The sequence below is a fragment of the Corvus moneduloides genome, chromosome 5 (genome assembly GCF_009650955.1).
Source record: "Corvus moneduloides isolate bCorMon1 chromosome 5, bCorMon1.pri, whole genome shotgun sequence".
NCBI classification, from domain to species: Eukaryota; Metazoa; Chordata; class Aves; order Passeriformes; family Corvidae; genus Corvus; species Corvus moneduloides.
The window spans coordinates 18592409-18615142 of record NC_045480.1 but is presented as its reverse complement, the minus strand read 5'-3'; positions in this window follow the sequence as shown (position 1 = coordinate 18615142).

Genomic DNA, 22734 nt, shown 5'->3' with positions numbered 1-22734 from the left:
CAGGAAAAACAAAACCAAATTAAACAGCAACCATAAAAAAGTATTTCCTCACTAACCTGTTCTGATGTTTTTGCCAAAAACAGATGAGGATCATGCAGACCCTCAAAGAAGAGATGCTTTTGCCTCCCTTGCCTGAGAGTTCCCAGACACAGCCCATTAGCTGGAGCTGGGAACACAAGTTTTACAGCACCAATGTGTCAGCCAGGCGTGGGCCGAGTTCTGAAATTTTGTAAGGCAAGTTGGAGGAGGAGGGAAGGTTGGGTCCCATCTTCTCCTCCCTCCATCAATTTTACAATCAGCATTAGAATCGCAATTTTCATTTAGTACCACTTTCTCAGTACAAATGGCATTAATATTGATAAAGCTTCTTGGCAATTATTTCTGTGTCAGCTTTCAGATTTCCCTTACTGTGTTTGAGGTTAACATCTTAAGATGAAGAAGTTGCTGATTTTGCTTTGGGAGCAGGAAGAAACTCACTAGAAGACTCCTTGTCTCTCTCTGCTTTATGACTGTTAAGCAGGGCCTACATCTTACTATCATATTGAATCATCTGAAAACTGAACCTTGACCTCATATAGGGGATATTATTGGACTTAACTTTGCTTCTGAGGTCTTCATTTAATAGCAACAGTTCTGATATCCTAGACATATGCCTTCATCCTACGCCTTTTGTTCATTTCACAACAGTTACAGGTTCAAAACATCAGTAAAATTATCTCTGATTTCTTTCCATATTTAACCATCTCCTCCCAGTGATGAAACTTTTGAGCTTTTATTTGCGGTAGGCAGAAGCTTGCCATCATCCCTCCTACACCATTGTAGCTCCTTCCCTAGTACCACAGCTGCTGACATCACATCAGGTGTATGAAGACCGCCAGGAAGGACTGGCCCAGTCACAGGACTCCAGACTAAGTTTTGAGCTTGGGCTGTCTGTTTGACTGTTGCTAAAATAGCCTTTTACAGAATATAAAGAACCAAGGCCATGACTTTGTATTTTGGGTCTGCTCTATATTTAACAGCACTTCTTTTCAAGATGCACTTGCACCTGCACATAGGTAGATTGCAATCCAAAATCAGATTTGAAGAACATTGTTAGCTTCAATCATGAATTCAACATTGGATCAACAGTGGTTAGCAACTCTGGAAAATCCCCTCCGAAAACAAATAATTCATAAATTTTGTGGTATTTGGGGCTCCATATACAAAAAGTATACAGATGACTTTTATCAGTCACAGACTGATGGTTTACACTCACTGAAACAACTGTACAAAACATGTGGAAGGGATGCAAGTGCTACACCAAAACTGGCCTGCCAAAGATTTTCATTTTACTTCTACAAAATGAACTAATTTTGGGCTGCTTCCCCCAACACACGTAACATTACTTTCATGCATATGTTGTGTTTCTGCTCACAGTCCTACCTTTTACTTCACGCCTGCACTTTCAGGGATGTTGTAGAGCTCAAGAACTTAAATATTAGGAGTTACATATTCTGAGGAAGCATCAGGAATTGAGGATACGTTATGTATCTTACTCTCTTCAGCCTCCTCTGGAGAATGGTCATCCTCCACCTCTTCCTCTGGGACAACTTAAGGAAGATGAATCAACTCATAACTTGACACGCCTAATTATTGCATACTGCTAATATTCAAGGATGCTGTCAGATAAAGAAGAGGGTGTAGCTTTCATTTAAACATGCTTTCCTGATCTCAAAACAAAGGCCTTCCTTTAATTAGTCATCTAATTAATTTAGGTCCAAATGAGGCTTCACAGGAAAAAGCTAATCCAGATGAGGCATCATAAATGTGCAATTAGAAGTTGTTCATTCATCTTATAATTATTAGATATTTTAAAGCAAGCCTTATAACAAGGCTGAGATACCCTATTGTTTCTATCAGGAAAGGAAGAAAAAGCTTCTCTAATCATCTCATTTTGAAATTAATTTATATAGAAGTTGACTAAATTAATAAATACAGTAACCTGAAAAGTTCAGAAAGCAATTAAGAGAGAGATTTTGATATTATTTAAAACAGCTAAAGTTATTAGATTGATGGGTAATCAAATGCTTTGCTTTGAAACCGTTCTGGCAATTGTTTTGTATTTCCTGGTTTACTGATTATTAAAAGGCTGCTCATACTTTTAATTTAGGAACTTCTAACAGAGGGAATCATTAATCCACCCCAACATCACATTTCAGCAGTCAGAGATTTGTACTGGATAGGTTTCAATATCAAGTCCAATATTCAGCTGTATTCTGGTACCAGGTGATGAGTGTTTAAACCAATCTTTAGCTGCAGCTTTCTCCTTTGCTTTGGCCCAAACTATCTTTCCAGCACACGCTGCCTACTAAACCTGGTGGAAAGAATGGCAGAATGAGTGCAGCATTATTTTCCCAATCTTTCTTTTTTGGAGGAAGCAAGAGATGCAGCTGAAGGGTGGCTTTAGTCTTTCAGCTACAGCAGCAACAAAAGGTGAATGAGATGAAAAGAGTGAGCTGCAGCCTAGTAGGATTTCTGCAACAGGAAAATTGGCTTGTCTCTCTTCCTTTGCACCTGTCTAGTGCTTATCTCCAAGGCAGCACTGCTCACACAGACTATGGAAATACAGCAAACACTCTAAAAAGAGAGTGCCCCTCATGCCATGGCTTAGAAGGTAAATCCCTGTGCAAGTGAAAGAAAGAAAAGAAATATGGTCTCTGTTCCCATCTCTGTTCTCATTTCTGGACCCCCACAGTCCACCATCTGGGCTAGCACACAGCACACTACTTCAAGTTCTTTCAGGCTTCTTCTGAAAAGCACCTTGAGACAGCAACCAAACAACTGAATCAGACATCAATTTAGGGAACCTGATGCTAATGAAACAGTCACAACAATTCTGTGATATCACCTGAATCCATATAGCAGTAAACTCATTTCTCCCCTCTTGATCCAGGTAATTCAGACAAGCCCCACTTTCAGTTAGAGTTATTTTGTGAAGTAGCAAGTTATAATATCCTCAGGTCATTAGCCTGAGGCAGGTCATTAACCTTTTTCAAAGCAAAAGCTAAATGGGTTTATAGAGAGTAGCAATATTTTGGGGGTTTTCAACCAATCTGTTGCTGCAACAAACTTTCAAAGAAAAGACTGAAGAAACACTTCTCTTTCTTGAAGCAACTGTACTTTTTTCTAGCTAAATCTGTCAATCTGATAAAATATAATGATTTATTTCTATAAATACTGCCCTTCAGAATACCACCAATATAACAAAACTACCATTACAACAAATGAACAGGTTTGATACTAAGAAACCATTTTAGGTTCAACTCTGAGGGAGCATTAAACCTGTATTTCTGAAGTGCCAATAATACAGCCACGGCATTTCAGACTGCATAAACAAAGACAGTACCACTTTCTAATAGGCCAAATTAAGTTCTCAGTGAGCAAAGTACATTTCCCCAAAGCACTTTGAGGATGAACTCCAAATGGTCAAAGCATGGGGCAAGATTCCTGACACTGGCTGACCAGCCTTGTATCAGAAGATTCTCTCACATGATGATTAGGACAATGCAGAAAGTGTAATGAGGCCTCCGGCAGGTCATCAGGCAGAAGACATTGGCATTTGAAGTGTGTGCCTGATATAAAGAAAAAACATTGCTTGAAGGCTCCAGGAATAAGTGTTAAGACAAACAGGAATTCAATAGCAGCTTTTACAGTTAGAGAACAATGAATCTCATAAATATTTTCCCCTCATTTAATTTAAAAACAAATCCACTTAATCTGTGTTCTCATTTTCTGCATTTCTCTCTGTTCTCACTATTGCAAACAATTTAAATAGGTGAAATATTCTTAGAAACTGACTTTTAAGCAATTACTACAGAGATCACTTTATACATAGAGTAGAAAATACACAAACTGAAGGCAGGCTGAACAGGCGTAACCTAAACAAAGGGGGGAAAAAAGGAAATGCCATGCTGTGTAGTCAAAATGTATAAGTAGTAAGAGCAATGGGTAAAGCCGGTTTCTTAAGGTCCATATTCACTTCAGTCACATGCTCCACCAGCTTCAAGTCTCCCCCAAAAAGACAGGGAACCCACAGAGAGTTTCTGAAATCAGATTTCACAATAAAATTCCTCTTTTCCCCACCTCTCCTGTTTAAAAAAAGATAGTGTGTCTCTGGCTTCTTCTTAAACAATTCTGATTACTCAAAGAGAAAAATGCTTTTGTCTTTCTCCTCCAGTTGGGCTCTAACACTTAACCATCCCAGATCTAACCACTCCCAGCCGGATTTTACAGCTGGAGAACCAGCCAAGAAGGCATGGTAATATTCCTGTAGTGTCACATCACAAATAATCAGAAATGGGAAAGTACAGGTTTAATCAGAAATCTTAAGTCATAGATATTGTTTTCATCTGAAACAAAAAAGATGTAAAGGAAAAAGAATAGCATCAAAAATCTTCCATGGTTTCTGTCCCTGGTACAGATTTAAAGTTTGGCTTTGAGAAAGTAATAAATAGGCCAAGCATCTGGGCCTTTAAAATAATTACAGGTCTTTATGTACCAAAACATGCAAATTTTCCAGCAGTCAGGAAGTAGTCACCAAACTTCTGAGGCTTTCTGCCCGCACACACCCTCTTCATCCCCTTTAGGTACTTTGTCCATTTCTCCTTGTTTTCTGGATGTGAGGTAGCTGTTGCTCCAATGGGGTTATCAAGCATCTAGGAAGCCTTGACAAATGGCCACTCTGCATATATGGGCCAGTCCTAGAATATGTGCACAGTCACTAAAAGCAGGTTGAGGGCCAGCAAATTTTTTATCCAGAGGCAGGAAAAATAAAAATAAAGCCTCTCACCAATCTTTTGTGAGGATCCATCAGGTCCATTTCAGATGTGCTCATAACAACAGCAATATATGCCCAGAAGCTTCAGTCCCATTCTCAGGAAACCTTTCCTGACTGAAGCACAGATTTTCAGAGGTACCTTCCTGGTGTGCAGAACCTCTCACAGCCACATGAGGCACCCAGATAATCCTGGATGGTTTTTTTCTGCACATATTCTCACTGTGCTCATTGGGATTATATTAAAAAGAAGGTTCAGGTTGTTCTTTCACCAAAACCAATTCTACTTGATGGAAAGATGTGAAGACATGACTACTAAATGAGTTGCCGTGAGCTGAGGCAGGGTATGGATTTACGGCACACACCCCGCATTTCACAGGAGCTGCCCTTGAGAGTGCCCTCCTCACCTGGTGCTGTGGTACTCTCACTGCAGGGTGGCCGCTGCACCTGTGCTGCGAGTCCTGTGGGACGGCACTCAGCAGCCAGTTCAGGCAGCTGGTGTGGGGTCAGTAGCTCAGACCCAGGAAGCTGTGACTGGTCCGGAGAGATGGTCCCGTGGAGGATCGTCTTCCCGGGTCCTGGTGTCTTCCCTCAGCCGTAGCCGGAGTGCCCTTGCAGAGAGGCTGTCAGCTCTTTCAGTGATTGTCAGCTCGTGATTTCAGCTCAGCTCTGCGGGCAATCTCCAGGCCAGACCAGGAGGAGAGAGACGAGAGGCCCGTACAGCAGTTCCACATGGGGTAGCTTTATTAGTCCATACTCTGGCAAAGGGGAGACCAGGGACGAGCTCTCTCTGCCCTCGCAGGGGCAGGGGGCTGGCTTTATAGGGATACAGGGGGTGGGTGTCAGAGGGTAAAAGCCAATGGGTTACAAAGGATCTGCATAGGGTCTCCCAGAGGATTCTGGGTCTGTCATCTTCTCGCCGTAACTAAAAGTGGCTGCTTTTCCGGGGAGAGTTCTGCTGGGAGGTTAAGGAATCTCCTTATCTCAGCAGGCCTCTCTCCACGGCAGGGGTTGGGCATACTCCACAGCCAGTAGCTTATTTTTATAAATCCAAACACTTACAGTGTTATGCCATATCTTGCTTGTGGGTCCATGTCTATATCCATCCATCCAGACTTTTAAAGGAACTTAGGCCTTTATCTTAGCTGATAAACATTTAATGGATTGACACAAAGCAAGATTATGTTAAGTCACTGCTTGTATTATAAAGATGACTGTCTAGATTTTCTTTTTTAATTAAGTGATAGAGTACAGGACTTTTAAAGCACAGTCCCACCTGCCTATGTGAAACTTTTGAGCTAAACTAATAACAGACGGCCTTACTAGCGTTTAGAAACAGTACTGGGCAGGTAACGCTGTCCCTGGCTCATTTCCACGAGCTCTGAAATGTCCTCAGTCAGAGGAGGTGCAGCGTTATTTCCGTGACATCCTTCTGGACCAGCAGAAAAGCGCTGGCTGGGCGCGTGTGCTGGTTCCTCTAAGGAGGAGGCACTTCAGGGGACCACGATGGTCTGGGCTCATGTTACTCCGAAGGCAAAGGAAAAGAGAGGGGCTTCTGGTCTGGCTTCTAACACGTTTATTGTCAGAAGTTTAGCAACCAGAACATGGCAATGATCATAATGGTGCCGGGTGGCTTTCACCCTCAGTTTTATAGGGGTTTGAAAACCGCGGGGAAAGGGGAAAACAACCAATGAGTTACGAGCCAGAGGAAGGCTACGATTCAACAAGAACCAATGGGGGAAACCGGGAGGCGGGAGATACAACAAAGAACCAGTGAACAACCGAGTAAGAGAGAATTTTCCCGAACAGGGGGAGGCTGTTTGGACCCGGGCACCACCCAGGGGGATGTGGCTTAGGTCTCTGTGCCACCCATCGACCCTCCCTCATTGTCACTGTCCTGGGTGGGGAATTCTACCCACGGGAGAGCCCTGAATTGATTGACATTCCCCTGTCCCAGCCCAGCAGTGGGCTGGGTCACAGCAACAGGCAGGTCTTGGGAGTAACCAACAAGGTGTGCTTTATTTTAATTCACTTTTTTTCAGATAGGTAAAAAACTTCAGCTAGATTTTTTTTAAAGGCATGACATAGTTGGCATTGCATTAGTATTATCAGCAATTACCTACAATAGTTTGAAAATAAACCTTTCATTATGTCCAGACATGATGTACAGATAGAGTCCTTCAAACAGGAACCTTATGCTAATTTTAACACAAATCCTTTCTTACGTCCATATCTGATTTACAGTTAATTTTGTTCAAATAAAAATGTATGACGCAGACTTCCATTTGCATTCTACCAGGAACTTCTATTTTTAGATGCAGGTCAGCTTTATACTCCTTTAATAAGCATACAACTCCATTACAGTAAATGGTGCACCTTAGCAAGTTTATCTAATGTTCTGTTAGATAAAAACATTCTGCAGAATTGCTGACACAATTGTATCATTATTGATAAGAACAGCAAGGTGTTTGAACCTCCTACTTGATGGAAGTCTGCTAAAGGAAATTACTAGGGTTTTTTTCTTTTCTTTCTTTTTTTCTTTTCTTTTTTTAATTGTAATTTTTTAATGTGGAAACAAACCAGAAAAAAGAAGTAGCTCTCTGGCTACCATATTGCTCTGACACAAAATGTCCTCTTGAATGTTTCAAGCTGGAGCTGCTCCAGAAGTCTTGACTGGCTCACACTTGTCAAGGCACAAGATCTCATCTCATCAGCTTTGCCCAACATTGTCTCCACCTATCTCTCCCATTTCCTCTCACACACACCTCCCCCTCTCCATGCTCTGCCCAAATTACTGATGACTGGCCCTTTTGGATTTTTTATCCACTCCCAAATGTGGACTTTCTTATTTCCCACCCACACTAATAGAAACAACCTCTCAGCCAAATATTTCCCCTCCATCAAGGGCATTCAGAAAAATCCTGTTCTGAAAGACACTCCACTATTAAAAATTATGGGAGTATGTAGAAAACATGAAGTGATAGGTACCCTACTTTTTGTCTGATCCTTTGTCTGGCACATGTTTGGTTACATACAGACAATATAGATAAGTATTTTGTTAGCTAAAGGAAAATCAAAACCAAGAAAACTATTCCAGTACATTCTTTTTCCCCAAGTCACAAAACTAGGGTTTGTTTTTCCACAGAAGTGAAAACTTGGTACATATTTGATACATACATATGTTTTTTTCTCTTTCCTTCCCTATCAAAATATCAAGTCAAACAGAATTTTCTTGATTAGAAAAACAGGGGTTTTTTTATTTATCTTGTCTTTGTGATGCTCCGTAGTTTGTATTTCATGAAATAATGACAACTTCAAAAACATGGACACATAATGAGACAAACATGCATTTCCTACTCCTCTTGAAACTAAGAAACTTACAATCCAAAGTGTGGAAACGCAGACAAAAAGGACTTAATTTACTAATTCCAGTCTCCAGAAGGCCTCTGCAGCACAACTGATGATCATGCAACTCAAATGAGTGTTTCAGGGATCTGTAACATTCCTTGCTGCAAGCTTCTGGGAAAGAATCAGCTTTTTCTGGTAAGAAGTTTTTCTTCTATTAGCTAAATGATTCTGAGTTATTTGAAACTATAAATATTTGTCCAAATGTTTACACGACTGTGAAATATTAGGTAAATTCCATCCAAACAATGAAGCAACTTCCAGCAATGTGTAACAAAAATAGTGCCTCCCTTACATTTTTACTTCAATAAATGCCTAAAAGTGATCCCATAATCAGGAATCACAATGAGAAATGAAAGACACTGGGAGGATGGCAACATTTGGAACAAAAACTCTTTTACCATAATGTAGATAACATATGCGTAGGAAGAGAGACTGTACTCAGTTTCGTTTCTCAGGGATTTCATTTCTCACTTATCTATTTTTCTCAAAGCTTCCAAATTATTTCTTGCTTTAGAAAAACAAAACTATTTTTAGAGAATTTCTGAACTCTGGATAAATATTTTGAACACTTGGGAAGCCCACTAGAATGAAAATGCCTTTTTGTCCCCCACTGCTTAGTCTAACTGGCATTAACAAATATTTCCCATTTTATTTAAAACACTTCCATAAACTGAGAAAACAAGATCCTGCAAATGATTATACTTAAAGTAAGCCACAATTCTGATCTAACAGGATGTTCTTTGAAAACAAAAAATGCAGTCTTGGTCACATTAACGACTAGCTATTTCAAAATTGTCTATGGTAGAACTGCAAGGGTTTAAAATTAAACATTAGATTAAGAGCTTTGTCAATGATGCCATTATAGAAGCATGCCCTTACTATTACATGGGTTAAAATTAGAGAACATGAGTATGTAGTATGCAGAAAAAAAAACAGAACTGAGTTTTACTTGTAACCAAAAGTTTACATTAATTAGGGAACCTATTAGATTTTTTAAAAATACTGTTTAATTATTTTTCTCATATAATATTTTCTCCATTTTCTGTAGAATTAGTGAACAAAGTTGAAAGAAGAGTTTTACCCATGCAGCTTACAAGCCATCTGCAAGAGTATTTTTTTGAAGTCAATGCCCGAAATTTTTGCTGGCTACCTATGACTGATACATTCTCTCACATCTTAAAACAGATCTCTGGCTATCATAAAGCTACAGCACCTTACATCAGCCCCACATTTTCCGTGGGCTTTTAAATATGTAGGAGGAGTCTGAGAATTTAAATGAAAAAACAAACAATCACAGTCCATGATGTAATACATTAACAATCATGATGTGTGGTACTTGGAAATATTAGTAAGTTCTTTAATGTGAGGGTGGTGAGGCACTGGCACACATTGCCCAGAGATGCTATGGATGCCCCATGCCTGCCAGTGTCCAAGGCCAGGTTGGATGGGGCTCTGAGCAACCTGGTCTAGTTAGTGGAAGGCGTCCCTGCTTACAGCAGGGGTTGGAACTGGATGATCTTTAATGTCCCTTCCAACCCAAACTATTCTTCTGTAAATAACTATGAAGTTTGACACAGGACTAAATAAGATTAAGATCTATACAGTGGAAGCAGTCTCCAAAGATTTGACAGACAACAGCAATCCAGTGCTCTGACTGCAAAAACCAGTACAGGATTTTTACCACTGCTGTTTCCCTATGGGCAACTTCCCAGGATGTTAGAGAAGGCCAATTCCTACCTCATACTAGGAGCTGGTTTGAGAAGCAGACTCTCACTGTAGAAAATCTGCTGTATTAAAGCAGCAGTTGGAAGAATAAAAGACCAGGAGGGTAACGTGTGGCAGGATCCGTGTCCTGCCAGTAGTTTCTCATCCTGCAAAACTTACAGTCATACTTCCTGACCTCACCATGTTGCAGAGTGGTAGGATTTTCCCACGTTGTTGAAGTGCTGACACACAAGGCTAGTAACTCAGACTGTAATTGGCAAAGAGATTGATAAAACAAAACTTTCTTGGAAGACAGAGCTGCAGGAAACCACCTCAACAGGCATCACTTCCCAGTGCTGACATCTTAGTGACATGATACTGTGCTAAAGCTTTAGTTTACTGCCTAGTTTGGCACCTTCTTCAGAATCTAAATTGAGCAGAGAATTCAAATTGAGCAATTGTTTACTAGTACTTTTAGAGAAGAGGCAGCAGAAAGGTTTTGGTGAGCAAAGATACCTGGAGCAGCTTATGCTGGATAGAAAGTGGTATAAACAATATTGACTTTACAATAGATCAGCAAAGGAACAGTAAGAAAATTCATTCCAGAAGTGATGGTAACAAAAAAAGAAGGCAATAATGAAGAGCTTGGAAAAATAATGCAGTTGCCAAAGCAAAGTGAGAAGTCTTCAGTGAGGACTCAGGGAAAAATGCTATCCCCTTAAAACACAAGTAATGTTCTGTGTAGCGCCTGGAAGTCTCTTGTTCAACTCCTCCCTCAGTCCAGTCATACTTGATTTATGAGATAGTCACAGCAGCTTGCTATAAAATTCCCCCCAAATACCTTTTAAGTGTTGTTAAAGCTATCACCTCCCTTACAGTACACTTGAAAATGAAGTCACAAAACTACCTGATAAAACAGATGTGCTATAAATCTATAAACCTAGATCACAAATGAAACTATAATGGCAAATAAAAAGCCATTTGGATTTTAAAGAAGAAACCAAACCAGAAAACAACAAATTACACACTAAAAATCCCCCTCCAAACCCCTCCCCTCCAACATTCACAGAACAGCTCCATAAAGTTAAGTTGCTCTCATTTGCCTGGTCTAGTGGAAGGTGTCCCTGCCCATGGCAAGGGGCTGGCACTAGATGATATCTGAGATCCCTTCCAACCCAGACCATTCCATGATTCTATGATACTGTATTTTAAGCATCTTAAGATGTTCAAAACAACATGACTTCAAAATGTAGTAAAAAATATTGTCACAACTCTTAATACTCAAAACAGGGTATAAATTTGGACCTTGCTGAACACCCATCAAATGCTGATTTTGCAAAAGTCAAGCTGATTTGGTGTGAATTTACTTTCCTTGGAGTCCTTTGAAAGGGAAGCAAGAATAAAACCTTAAACCTGTCTCTGATGTAAACTCAATAGCTTGTTTTAAAATATTGTCACTTGAATACAAACTTTGGTTATCTCCCCAAGGCACAAAATGTGCACAAAGAGTCCAGTCCAGTCTCATGCTGTCGAAGGATCCCAGTCTGAAAGAGAACTGAGAACACTGGAGACAGGTTTCTGTTAAAAGCATTTGCAGGTATGTGCAGGTGGACTACTTTGTTCACTAAGTCACCTGCAGTTTTTCACATGAACTAGACATTACACTCAGAAACAGCCTAAGGATATAAAAGTTCCCTTTAAGAGGCTGAGTTCAGCCTGTTACTAGCACAGCTTTGGGCTGCAGGGCAGAGCACAGCTCTTCACCCATAGACACAGCAAAGTCCCACTAATGAACCAGAACAACAGATGAACAGGAGAAACATTGAAGGATGCTGTTCAATTAAAACAGACTTCACCTTGCCCAACTTTAACCTGACCTGGCAAGCCAGCAATGTCACTTCCAGCCAGATCTGACTGCACTCAGAACCATTCTTCCCCTCTGCAGTACTCCCTGTATATACTTCCTGCAATAGAAAGGGGAGGCAGCCGCAACAAACAGAATTAGTGCTGCTGGTGTTTTACTGAAAGTGGTTCATGAAAGATTGGACAATCCCACACTAGAAAGTCAAATTCAACTCAGACTACAAACTCAACACAGCAATAGCTGCGCTGCATGTACTGCTGCCATAAGCACATGCCTGTTAGCACATCTGAGAGACACGGAATAAAAAGTAAAGCAATCTCTAATGCAAGCAGAGAAACTGAAAGGAAATCTTAGGTCTGTTACAGGACCTTAAATCTGACAGTCTCTAGTGACACAGGAAAAGAAAAACATAGTCAATAAACATTGAGGGAAAATGGAAGGTGTAAATTTCACTTACATATTTTTGGGACACTCTCCCCTCCCTGCACCTATAATTAGCAGGGATACACTTGCTTTGAAGTTCTGCCTTGGTTCACTTTGAGGCAACCCAGTTCCAACATGGCTACAGAGACTTTGGCACAGCTTCACTTTAAGAGATAGCTTTTGCAATTAAGACTTCCTGCTGGATTTGTTCTGCTAAGTATGTAATTGGCACTTTTGCTGATGCATTTCATTTCAACAAATTGTAAACATCTTTCTTGATTTTGTTTACCACTCCTCTTTGAATGTAAAGACACGCAGATTTCTCCTGTTAATGTTATGAAGTGAATCAGATGAGCATGTTTACTGACATCTTCCAAGTTGCTTTTATTAGTAGCCCAGTATTAAGCTAGGAGGGAGGAGAGGAGGGAACTAGTCTCCCTTGCTGGGGGAACTCCTTCAACCAGGACTTTAGAACCAAAGGCTAACCCTGATCGGTTTTGCTGGGTTAAGGACAGGGTGGCACAGGACTTTGGCTACAGCTGATATTGTGCCAATCAAACATCAATATACTCAACCATGACAGATAAGGTTTTTCCTGTACTCAGTGCTGTGCAATCAAGGTTCAGGTCAAGGAAATATCAGTAATCTACAAAGATAAAATGCACTGGAGACAGGAAAGTGGGGACAGAATGTCTCTTCATTCTCTTCTGGCTGCAATTTCTATCATATCCCTGAAAATCAAGCCAAACCCACTCTCAGTGTTACTCTTCCTAAGCAAGCCATAGGATCCCTCAATTTAAATTAAGCATAAAAATCATTAATAGATACCACAGATAAATGAACATGCCCCTAAACCCTGGACTGGTATTTAAAGTCTTCCAAAATCATAGAATCATCGAATGGTCTGGGTTGGAAGGGACCTTAAGGATCATCTAGTTCCAACACCCCTGCCATGGGCAGAGATGCCACTCCTTTTATCAGGTTGCTCAGGCCACCATACAACCTAGTCTTAAACAGCTCCTGGGAGAAGGCTAAAACATTTTATATATATATATGTATATATATATTATGTATATATATACATTGCTAAAAATATTTGCATCCAGTTCTTTCTCTCCACTTTTCCTTAATACTCTCTTTAGACTGGGTCCATCCTTTCAAATTTTAAAAAGCACTGGCTCTCTTTGCCTTTATTTCTTATGTAATCAACATAGCAAACCACAAATCCAGGCAGTGTAAGGGAAGCCAATTTCATTTTAATATAAAACTGATTTCATTCACTCACACCCTCATATCTACATACTCACAAGCACCTGAATGTGCATGCTGAAGTAGTCAGCACAAAATTCAGGACTCCTTGTGACAACACAGAGAAAAGGGGACACCAGCTACTATGTTGTCAGCAAGAACAGGCTCACTATGGGAGGTAGGGCTCCTGGGAGGAGCTGTCGGAATTAAACCTGATAGGATTCTTTACTTTATCCTGTAGGTTAAGCGTGAGAACTGCATAAAACCAGGAGCAGGCATGACTACGTAATTGCAGAGCTGTGACACTGCCAGCTGGGAGCAGAAGCCATAACACCCCCTGTGAGCAGAATGCCAAACACTACGGGGCCCTTACATCCCATTGTAACTTAGTTCAACCCTGAACTTTGCTGGCACCAATGGTCTACGTGCTGATTTCCTTGCAGCAGCATTACTTAACCTAAAGGAATAATTAAATGCATTTTATTCACCTATAAGTGGCATTTCTTCTCTTCAGCTTACAGAGGTGGTATGTAGTTTTGGCTTTTTTCTCAGAGCTCCTCAACAGGGCATTCTCCATAGAGATCCCTATGTCATTTTTACTCTCTTATTCTTCCTACTGCATTATCAACTGATCCATGGTGAAGTTTTCCTTCCCCTCTCCAATTTGGGCTTCTTAGACTGCTACTGATGCCTTTTCTTGGTCTTAAAATCAAGCGTCATACACGGTTAGAAGGGGAAAAGGTATTTTACCTTGGTATTTATTTTAAGGATCCTTAGGTGTACACATCCAGGTCATATGCATCGAGATGCACCCCGCCAAGTCTATCTCTGTGTCTCTCCCCCCAACACTGGGTATAACATTATAGGTTTTACTAATTAGCATATCTATCAAAGATTCCCCAATGAGAGGCTCAAGTGAGCCCCCCCTCCCCAATGTTATAAATGAAGCCTGGACTTTTTTGGGTGGAATAAAAGTCTGCTCATTTATTTAAAAAGAAAAACCAGGAGCGGAGACTCGAGATAAGCCCGAGTCCCACTCGGCAACCCAGAAAAAAAACAACAGTGAGACACACAGGGCGTTCCTTCAAACTCAGGTTCCTCAGGAAGACCCCCACGAGGGGCTGAGCCCCCGGGGCCGTTTTATAGTCTCTCTGATGTTATGGTTGGTGGAGCTCAGATCCTCCCTCTGATGGCTCATTGCTAGGGTCCTCATTGGTGTTCAGCTCCATCAGTCTCTGAGGCGTCGAGTGATTGATTTGCCCTCTAACCAATAATTCCTCAAGATGTTTACATCAAAAACCATTAAGTCATCTTAAGAACTTTCCAGAACGTTCCCCTCTTTTCTATAGACCCACCACTCTTCCCCCATTGGTGTCACCATCTAGCGATCACATAGCAGCATTACACCCGTACAGTCGCAATAATAATCAACTTATTAACTGTATATAACAAGTAACTATTAACTTCTTTTTAACCAAAAAAAACTTTTAACCATTTATTACACCAAGGAACCTTCCCCTGGATGGTTCTATCTTGGTTTACAGAATGTGTTCTGGAGAGGACCTTGGGGTCTGGGGCACACTGATCCCTAGCTACGAAGCTTCTAAAATGTTTAGTCTCTTAGCTTGACAAACAAGTCCAAGAATGTAGGCAAAAAGCACTAGGAATACAGAAGTTGTAAAAAAGTATAACAGGGGTATAAAGGAAAAGGCAAAAATCTTCATGGCATCACTACCATTGCTCCATGGCACAAGCTAAGCCAGCTCTTCCCCTAAACCAGTTTGTCAAGCAAGAAATCAGATTATTGTGGATGCAAATATGCCTCTAGCAAGAATTTCTCTTGCTTCTTTCCAGTCCCATGAGATATTTTTCTCTCTCATGGAAGGTATTAGTAGAGTTCTATAAACTATGAACGCCTGCGACCTTGCAAACCTTTGTTTATAGTACAGTAGAAAAATATTTTGACAATGGATGTTTTAGGATTTTAGCCAATCACCCCATGGGGTGGCTGATCCTTTGACCAATTAGACTATGAAGGAAAAAGTCTATAAAAGAGTTGTAAAATAGTTAAATCAGGGAATCTTGCTGCACAATGCCTGCCTGCTGGATCTCTTTTCTCCTCCCTACCACTGCGGGACGCTGTTACATTTGGTGATCCACCACGTGTCCTGCACGCTGCGAGCCAAGCCTCGTTTCTCTAGAGGTGCGCTGTTGTTCCCCCCCTGGACCGGGGTGTCCAATGGGACTGAAAGAAATGGCGAACAGCAGCTTAAAAACTGACACTGTGTTATCTGCCTGGAAAGGTGTTTCCAGTTTAATGGACACCTCCATTTCTGAGAGCTCACTCTGTGAATTATTAGACTGGGGTGCTCTACATGGCATCTCCCCGAATGGAGACACCGCCCTGGATTTTGGGCTGTGCCAAGAACTCGGCTCTGCGCTCTGGCGCGAGTTCCCATCTGGGGATCCGCCAGTGCTAGAATTACTACACACATTGCGGGGTTTGTTTAATCTGCTGATAGACTTTAACTGTGGCAGCAGAGCTGGCTCGCCCGTTTCGGTGGCATGTGGCGGAGACATATCCGAAGGAGACCCCACTGACCTGGCTGTAGGGGCGTGGGGTGGCAGATCCAAAAAACTCCCCCGGCTCCACGGGCAGAGAATGCCCCAGAGCCTGCACCGGGTTATCCTGTGCTGCCGCAGGAACCCATGCCCCCCGAGAACCCCATGCCAGCAGAGCAACTGGCGGGGGCGTGTGGGCAGCGAGGTGGCGCTCAGCCCGCCTTGCCTTTCGGCTCAGCGACGGTCGCCGCTTTTTCGGCGCCACGTTTCAGTGGGCTTGTGTCTTGTACCCCCCTGGCTGTTCCTAGCCCATCTGCGCATGCGCCTGCTACGCCGGGAATGCCCGGATGCGGCTCATCGCCCGCCATAGCAGCAGACTGCTTCACCCAGGCACAGAGCCGAGCAGTCGACCTTCTAATACGTCACCTGCCTTTGTTGACAGAGCTGCCGAACATATCACGGCAGCTGGCAGAGCTGCTCAGCTTGCAGAAGCAGCTGTTGCAGCTGCCGGAGACGCCCCGCTGCGCGGGGCTCGCCAGGCCCACACCGCCCGTGAGAGATGCTCCCAACCCCGCACCAGCGGTGGTGGTGGCGGCGGTCGCGGTGTCAGCGACCGGCACTGCGCCAGTGTCCCAGTGGCCAGCGGAGCCGAGACCAGCGAAAGAAGCAGCAGTCGCAGTGGCTGTGCCCCGGCTGGCGGCGGCTCCGGGTGCTACCGCGGCACAGGAGACGACAGTGGCTCCGGGCGCGGCCGCAGCATTGCAGACGCTGCAGCAGCCCCAGTGCCAGATCGGTCAAAATCACCCGAGATTGCATCCCCGACAGCGGCTGTAGTTCAAACCCCTGCACAGCCGACTACAGCCTCTGGTGTCAGTTCTTCTTCTGGTCGGTCGATTCTTCCCCGCCCACCTCTGTTTGTTCACGGCTCCTCAAAGCTGCTCATACCCAACGATTCATCGTCGGGCAGTGGGGCAGAGGAGGCACTGGCCCTGGGGCGTAAAGCCGCTGTAGCAGGGCGGTGAAAGAAAAGGCTGCTCCAGTCTCGCCCCTGGACCTTCCCGGACTGCACTGTGACAGTGCATCCGACCCACTACAACCACTTCTCGGAGTCGCTTAAGATGCGGGCTCTGGAGGAGGGCGATTGGGATTTATTGGAAACGCTGGGGATGCCAAACAGATCTGAGGATCCTGAGAGTAATGGGAAGCTGCTACGCTGCATCCAAAGGCTGTGCCAGCAGTTCAGGGTGATAGTGACACCCTGAAAGGGGAGACCCAAGCTTTCCCAGTGTATAAGGCTCTGCCAAATTCAGGCCAGCATGATAAGCATGAGATAATTGACTGGAAGGTTGCACAGGATCTGCAATCCAAGGTTGCACAACACGGGCTCGGTTCTGCGGAGGTTATGCAAATGATAAGGGCGATAAACACGGATTTGCTCGCTCCATTTGATATCAGACACTTAGGTCAAATCCTCTTTCAACCTGTACAATGTGCAGTTTTTGAGACTACCTGGAGAAAGCTGGCTGATAAGGCTGCATTAGGGAATATGCAGCTCCCTGCTGAAGACCCTAGATGTGCAGTGGGGACGGATGCTCTTATGGAGACTGGTCCCTTCTCTGGTCCCAATCTCCAGGGTACCTTTCCCTCTAGCGTCCTGCAGCAGGCTCAACAGGTCTGCATGGCGGCCCTGTTGAAAACCATAGAGCTGGCTGCTCCTAGAAAGTGATATACGGAAGTAATTCAGGGATGGTCCGAGTCATATTTCTCTTTCATGGAGAACCTCGCTGCTTCTCTCAAGAAGCAGGTTGAGAATGACGGGTTAAGGCATATGTTGTTAAGGCAGTTAGTGAGAGATAATGCGAACGAGGACTGCAGAAAAATCATAGATTTCAGGAGAACCTGAACTCACAGACATGGTCGAGGCCTGCTCTAAGGTGGGATCTGGGAGCCAGAAATGGTCTGCTTTGGCTGTGTTTCTGCAGCCTGTTCATGCATCTTCTGGTCGTGAACCAAAGCAACCCAAACACACGAAAAAAAGGAAGCGGCCTAAGCCGAGCCAAAAAGAGAACACACCAATCTCCCAGTGCAAGAGGTGTGGCAGGCCAGGGCATTGCACGGGCTACTGTAGATCCCAGACTCATGCCGATGGTCGGCCGTTGCCGGGAAACTTCCGCTGGGGTGCAAGGAGGGGGAATTGCTCTCCGATGCAGTCGCTCCCCCAGAGAGTGGCACAGGTACAGGCACAGGCCTACCCAGCCACCCTAGAGACGGCACCCAGGGATCAGACAGCACCCACGGATCAGACGGGTTTGACATCCACACCGCAGCCGCAGTCGTCTTAGACTCTAGCAGTATTTATAAGGTTCCCTTGGATGCATATGGACCCTTAGCCCAGGGATCCAGTGCAATGCTGGTGGGAAAACCTGACGTTGCTCGTGAAGGAATCCTAGTGCACTCAGGAGTTATTGATGCTGACTTTACATGTCAGATTCATGCCATAGTCTCCATGAAAAAAACCCCTGTCACTATTCCTGAAAAGACCTGCTGTGCTAAATTAGTGCCTTTTAAGTCTTGTGTCCCCAGGATAGAACAACAAATTCACAGAGATAGTGGCAGTGGATCTACGGGACTTCCGCAGGCCTTCTGGACTGCAGATATCTCTGACCAAAGACCACAGATGACATGTACCCTGATCCTGCCGAACGCCCGTCCACCCCGGATTCAGCTTCGAGGTTTGATTGATACGGGTGCTGATGTAACTATCATCTCCTTCTCTGCATGGCCTCCCTCATGGCCTTTAGCCCCAGTGGGATCGGCCATTGCAGGATTAGGAGGAACCACACAGAGCTATTTAAGCGAACAGCCTGTGATGGTGAAGGATTCAGAGGGGCACACAGCTACAATTAGGCCTTATGTTGCTACCACTTCCCTTAACCTTTGGGGACGGGACGTGTTGGCAGCTTGGGGCGTACAGATTGGGACAAATTTTTAATAGGAGTCACTGTGCGTAAGGGCGCACAGTATCCTACAAAGGAGGGATCTGAATGGCAGGTGCTGAAAGGCCATGAGTCAGGCTCTGCTCAGTTAGTTGAATTAAGGGCTGTTACCATGGCTTTTCAACGATTCTCACAGGAACCTTTGAATTTGATTACTGACTCTGCTTATGTAGCAGATATCACCCAACGCTTAGATTGTTCACTTCTGAAGGAGGTGAACAATGCGGCTCTGTTTTCGCTGTTGCAAACCTTGTGGTCTGCAATTCAGGCTCGAGTGCATCTGTATTACATTCTGCACATTCGAAGCCACACCAATTGACCAGGGTTTCTAACAGAAGGCAATGCCAGGGCTGACATGCTGGCCAACCCTGCGTGGGTAGGGCCTCAGCCTGACAGAATTGCACAAGCCAAGGCATCGCACGGTTTCTTCCATCAAAGTGCACATACCCTGCAGAAGCAGTTCCATTTAACGCCAACCGAGGCGCGCGACATTGTCAGCGCTTGTGCTGACTGTCACGGACTCGCTGCGCCTTTGCCACCAGGGGGCTAAAAGCCTTGCAGCTTTGGCAAATGGATGTAACGCACATCTCCGAATTTGGCTGGTTTAAATATGTGCACGTGTCTATTGACACTTTCTCCTCAGCTATGTGGGCTACTGCTCACACTGGAGAGAAGAGCAGTGATGTCATTGCCCATTGGAAATTGGCTTTCTCAGTCCTGGGCGTGCCAGCTTCTGTGAAAACCGATAATGGTCCTGCCTACGCCTCGGAGAAGACGCGGCAGTTCTTGCACCTATGGGGTGTAGACCATACCTTTGGTATCCCACATTCTCCTACTGGCCAAGCCATTGTCGAACGCGCTCATGGTACCCTGAAGCGTGTTTTGGACAAACAGAAAAGGGGAATGCATGGAGAAACCGCAGAGAACTGACTAGAAAAAGCTTTGTATACAATTAATCACCTTACAGTACCACAAAATTCAAATAATCCTGTTATTCTGAATCATTTTCTCTCATTGCAGTCTTCAGGTGAGACACAACTGCCCCAGGCAAAAGTCTGGGTACGGAATTTACTCACTAACCAGTGGGAAGGCCCGCATGAGCTTATCGTTTGGGGTCGTGGGTATGCTTGCGTTTCCACAGATACTGGGATACGGTGGCTACCTTCAAAACGTGTTTGCCCTGACCTACGGCACCAGAGGCAGAACAGGCAACCTCCAAATGGCCAGAACGCCAACCATCCAAATGGCGACCAGAATGTAGATCATCAGCCTAATGACTCTTCTGATGATGACCAGGATGTCAACCATCAGGCAGATGGTCCTTCCACAAGCAGAGACTGAACTTTAAATTTCTTGTTATGGAGTCAGATAGTTAAAGCCCTTAAAGCTATATTTAGAATTAATAACTGATGTAAAATTTCTATTTAGGATTAAGACCTAGTAGAATTGTTATCTTATAAAACAAAAAGGGGGAATTGTGGATGAAAATATGCTGCTAGCAGGAATTTCTCTTGCTTCTTTCCAGTCCCGTGAGATACTTTTCTCTCTCATGGAAGATATTAGTAGAGTTCTATAAACTATGAACACCTGAGACCTTGCAAACCTTTGTTTATAGTACAGTAGAAAAATATTTTGACAATGGATGTTTTAGGATTTTAGCCAATCACCCCATGGGGTGGCTGATCCTTTGACCAATTAGACTATGAAGGAAAAAGTCTATAAAAGAGTTGTAAAATAATTAAATAAGGGAATCTTGCTGCACAATGCCTGCCTGCTGGATCTCTCTTCTCCTCCCTATCACTGCAGGACACCGTGATAGATTATAGCCACAACTCCAAAAGCAACAGCTAGTTCCAGGTTGCATGAGAGATCTCAGATGTTACTGCAGTAGGTAACAAGACACATGAACCAATTCTGACTACAGATACTAAACACAGGCCACATACTAAGGAATTTCCATGCTTACAGAGATGGCTTTCCCATTTTGTCAAGGTTTACAAATGGGGTTTAAGGCTTTTTTTTTTTAAGTAGGTTTTTCAAAGTCAAGGAGCATTAGGACCAGCTGTAACTTTTGTTACAAAGCTACACATCCCTTGTCCCCTCTGCAAAAATAATAATAATAAAGCAAGCTTTTGTTCACTATTGCTCTACATCCATCTCCTGTCTTTTCGAGCAGCTCAAGTGGCTGTTTACAAAGGAAGATGCAAATGTGCCATGAAATCCATGTAAGTGGGAGGCAATGGTACCACAGCATGTCCAGGTTGTGGAGCAAAACAGCACCAGCTGGTGAGAGACCAAAGCACACACAGTGTGGCAAACTTTGAAGAGATCAGGCAGAAAAGGTATAGGAAAAAGGTCTGGAAAAGAGATTACACAGGTAAAGAACAGAAAATAAAAGTTGCATAAGATTTTTAAAAAAATAGTAATGCCAAATACAAAACAAACAGATATTTAAAAAGAGGCAGCAGTAAATGTTTCTTAGAGACCTAAAGATTTGTATTGCAGAGTGGATTGTGTGCATGCTTGCTGAGAATATAGAAGTTTTTTTGACTACAAAACTATCAGTAAATAATAACTCCCCACAGAAAAACGTTTACTGAGCCTTCAGTTAACATAAGAGATCAGAGATCAAAATGGCAAGTGAGAAACCACCACACCCAGACACCACCAAAATCCTAAAATACTTCTAGATCTAGTACTTCTTATCACCCTTTTGAAAACAGATGCATAAACACGTTACTGACATATTTATTACTACAGAAATCTGGCAGCAAAATAAATTTTAAAAAAGCTTGTCAGAAGGAATCAGCAATGCATTCAGAAGCACTGACCACTGGTGTGTCTGTACAGTGTCATTGTGAAATGTAGAATGTGCACATGGACTTATCCAAGCTACACAAAGCTCCCACTGACTTGAGTTTATCCAAGACTGGACTAGAAAGGTGCACAGAATAGCCTTAGGGAGGCAACTGAAAGACATGCCCCTGTGACATGGGACACATCTGCTACTAAATCAAATTTAGGAACTACTGTGGGCAGGATAGATCAGATTTCCATATGCTCATGGACTAAAACTACTTAGCACAAAGCATAGCAGAACAATTACTTCTAAGCCCTTGATGTGACACCTCTAAGTTAGAAGCAAAAGTTTCCTTGAAGAACAAAAGGCCATGTTTAAGCTGACTGGGCTCTGTTATAACAGCAATTTCTTATTAAGAGTTAACTGCTCTACCCAGAAAATACGGCACTTCTGGATGGGCATTTCTGCCCCTCCTGTCCTACAGCTTCAGTGTGCCTTGCAATATGACCATGTGTTGGATGAGAATGATGAACAGCAAGCAGCTTTCAATGAGGTTGTCGGGAAAGGGAAAAACTTAGTCTCTTTCAAAACTGAAAGTGTGTTTCACCAGGGTCTCTCCCAAGCAGTTCAAAACCTTCAGAAGGCCACTTTTTTAAAGTTACTTAAAAATGGTATATTTCAAAACAAGAGGATAAGTTTAGTATTTGAATTTTGCAATGCCAAATAGCAATTTCAAAAGATTTGTTTTTAAAGCACAGAGTGGAAACTTGGTCCTCCTCACAAATAGAAGGTACACTCACTCTTCTGAAGGAAGCTCATGCATTTAGTAGCATTGTGAATTCAAAGAGCTGAGTTTTAAGTCAGTTAAGAATGACAGCTAGTAGGGAAAAAGAAAACATTTTAGATTTCTAAATGC